We start from the raw sequence: 3911 nt of genomic DNA, 5'->3' as shown, positions 1-3911 counted from the left end.
CATTATGAGTTCCTAGTGATGATGTCTTTTTGCCTCACTAATGCTCCAGTCACATTTCCGTCACTTATAAATAAGGTCTTCAATCCTTATCTTTTGATAGTTTGTCTTGGTATTTTTTGGCGATATCCTAGTTTACAGCAGGACAGAGGAGCACTGGAAGCATTTGAGGAGGTTGTTAGAGCTATTATAGGAGCATCAGCTGAGGGCCAACCTTAAGAAGTGTTGTTTTGCCCAGATGAGTGTGGAGTATTTTGGCCATATTGTATCCAAGGAGGGGGTGGCAGCCAATCAGTCCAAGATTGAGGCTATTTTGAGATGGTCATTACCAAAGAACCCAAAGGAGCTGAGAGGTTTCTTAGGACTGATGGGGTACTATAGGAGATTCATAAAAGGGTACAACACTATATCATGACCATTGACAGAACAATTGAAGAAGGATGACTTCGTATGGGACGAGGAGGCCACTATAGCCTTTGAGAGGTTGAAGAGAGCTATGACTACGGTGCTTGTCTTAGCCTTACCAGACTTCACCCAGGTGTTCGTAGTTGTGACATGCTTCAGGTTATGGACTGGGAGCAGTACTCATACATAGTCGCTGACCGATTGCCTATTTCAGCTAGGTGTTGACAATTAGAGCCAGGCTGAAATCAGTATATGAGTGGGAGTTGATGGCCATCATCTTAGCCATCCATAAGTGGTGGCCTTACTTGTTAGGTAGGCACTTCATTGTCAGGACATACCAGCGGAGCTTGAAATACTTTTTGGAGCAGCAGATGGTGATAGTGGAACATTAGAGGTGGTTGTCCAAATTATTGGGGTATGATTTTGAAATCCAATATAGGCCAGAAGTGGAGAACAAAGCAGCAGATGCCTTGTCCAGGTGTATGAGAGAGTTGCAGGAGATGGCAGTATCGATTCCATTGATGTTAGATTGGGAGGTCATCAAGGAGGAGAGTGATAGGGATGAGGAGTTGGGGAATATCGGGGTCGATTTACTGAAGGAAGGAAGTAGCCACCCAGGGTATTCATTGGAGGGGGATCAACTACTGTATCAAGGGAGATTTATGAAACCCCAGACCTCATTCCACATTCCATTCTCACGTCCCTTATGGGCGCACGCTTGACGGGACAGGTTCCCGTACCGTGGAACTGGCTACTGCCGGTTCCCGCTCAATTTTCCCGCCTTTAGCCGCCCTTTTAACGGCCGCTAGGACCGAGGCTTCTCACCTATACCTCTCTTGCCTCGTCGTCTCCTTCTCTACCTCTCCCAATGGCTGCTCCTCCGTTACGACCCCGCGAGTCCGGCTCTCCTCACGGTGACCCCATAGATGTCCCTACCCACAGTTGCAATGACTCTTCCGGCCGACTGGACTCCCATTCTGGTTCTGACGGCTCTTCATTGTGATCAGCGTGTGCGGAGGACTACCTCTCCTTTGAAAGCCACAACATCGACATTGGCGGGGAGCGCATCTCCGGTTCTCCCCCCTGTCTCCGGCAGGACAACCTCCACCTATGAGTGCCGCCACTCTAACCCAGCTCCCGGTGTTGGCACTCCCGACCTTCCCTCCCTTTTCGGGCGGGACGCGGGTTTCCTCTCCCCCCCAACACAGGGTCCTCCCGTGTGAGCCTCCACCCATCTGGAACCTCTGGGCCAAGCTCCTGCCTCAGCTGTCAACCAGAGTTCTTCGTCTTCCTCCTCGTTACCCCCACGGACGGTCTAATCTAGGGCGTTCGCTTGGAACAGAATCCAATACACGCTATTGCATATGCTCAACACCGATGCCTTCATTGACGAAGATGGGATCTCCTTGGTCCCTGCGCAAGAAGCTGTTAATGTTAACACGAAAAAACTCGAGAGAGCACTTGTGCCCCTAATTCGCTGGCTAGCCTCTATTCTACTTTTTGGGTACGGCTCCCCCAACTCCCCCTTTTATATTGGGACGTCACTAACCTGAACCGCATGGCCAATTTTATTGGTGAGCCTCTCTGGGTGGACTCCCACACGAGCTTGTGGGGCCGATCATCATTTGCACGTATGTGTGTTCGGCTATATCTTTCCAAACCCCTTCTCCCCGGCATTTGGATTAAAGGGGTGCAGGGAAGGTTTTCTCAAAAGATTGAGTACGAGGGCCTATCCAACTTCTGCTTTGCCTGTGGGCTTGTCGGGCATACTGTTGATAAGTGCCCCTCTGATTAGGTCAACCCTCATGTTTCCTCCCCTGGACACACTTCTCCATCAGCACCGGCCGCCTTTGCTTAGGCGAGACCGTATGCCCCACCGGCCCATCCCCCGTTGGGTTCTCCAACTCAGCCTTCTGGGCCCCCTCCCCAGCCTACCCTTGGCCCCATCTCCAAGGCCTCCAAAGACCAGCCTACCTCCGGCTCTCCTGGGGAGCTTGGAGACTAGAATTGTCAAGCGCAAGCACCACCTTAGAAAGTAGCCGGCCTCCAAGACTAGAACTTCTTCCCCGTCTTCCCCATCCCATGCGGTAACCTTCAAGGCCACCCGGGCTACTCCGGTGCAACCCCCCTCTATTACTACTCTGGACCTCTCTAAGCAAAAGAAACCCCGTTCCAAAGGGGCTGTAACACGAAATGAATTCTACAGTTGGGCCCTATCACAGCCCTCCCCTAGAAGAGGAAGAAGGGGGCTGAAGACTCTGTTGAAGGGGACGTTATCCCCTTGAGCGAATGATGGGGACCCCTCTTTTTTCTAGATGCGGAATGGCTAGCTGGGCCTGGGAAGTGCTCTTGGGGCACTGTGATGCTCTTCTGCCTTCTCGGCAGGTGTTTCACTTTCTATGGCATTCCCCTCGACTGACCTCCCCTTCTCCCTTCCTGGCGATTCTTACATCAGGCAACTGGTGGCTCCCCTCTTCGCAGTTTGGTGGTTCTTTTTTGGTTTTGGCTTGTTTGTTTTGTTTTTTATTTGGCCCTACACTTCACCCTCTCCGGTCTGTTGTGGAGAGTTTGGTGTTTTTTGGTTGGCCCTCTTTTGTACCTTCTTTTATGCTTAATGGCAATATATATTTTCAAGAAGGGTATGGATAAAGATGTGGAGGAGATGGTTATCAGATGTGAGATCTGTCAGAGAAACAAGTACTTGGCTATGTCGCCAGGAGGATTACTATAACCTTTAGCTTATCCAGGAAGGGTATGATAGGAGATATCCATGGATTTCATAGATAGGCTGTCCCTATTAGAAGGATTTACAGTGATCCTAGTGGTAGTGGATCGATTGAGAAAGTATGCTCATTTCATTCCCCTATGACACCCATACACCACAGTGACAGTGACTTCAACTTTCATCAGGGAGGTGGTCAGATTGCATGGAGTACCAGAGGTGATAGTATCCTACAGGGACAAGGTGTTCCTCAACCATTTCTAAAGAGAGCTGTTCAAATTACAGGGGACAAAATTGAAGAGGAGCACCATCTACCACCCACGGACATATGGCTAAACAAAAATGGTCAACAAGAGCTTGCAGACTTACCTCAGATGCTTTGTATCATAGATACCCAAGTTAGGGACCAGGTGGTTAGCATGGGCTGAGTATTGCACTCTAGTTTCTTCAGTGGAGGAGTTCTTGGATGAGAGGGACAAAGTGTTGGATGAATTGAAGAGGCATCTGCAGAGAGCCCAACAGATTATGAAGAAACAGGTAGATGGGCACGGGAAGGACATCCAATTCGAAATATGGGAAGAAGGTGTTTTTGAAGCTCAGACCTTATAGGCAATAGACAGTCGCCAACCGGAGGAATGAGAAGCTTGCCCCTAGATACTTTGGGCCTTATGAAGAGAGGATTGGAATGGTGGCATACATGCTGAAACTATCACCATTGGCAACTATACATCATGTTTTCCATGTACCCCAGTTGAGAAAGGTCATTGGAGATTATGCAGCCAGTTTG

The sequence above is a fragment of the Dendrobium catenatum genome, unplaced genomic scaffold (genome assembly GCF_001605985.2).
Source record: "Dendrobium catenatum unplaced genomic scaffold, ASM160598v2 fragScaff_scaffold_370, whole genome shotgun sequence".
NCBI classification, from domain to species: Eukaryota; Viridiplantae; Streptophyta; class Magnoliopsida; order Asparagales; family Orchidaceae; genus Dendrobium; species Dendrobium catenatum.
This window is presented reverse-complemented; position numbering follows the sequence as displayed.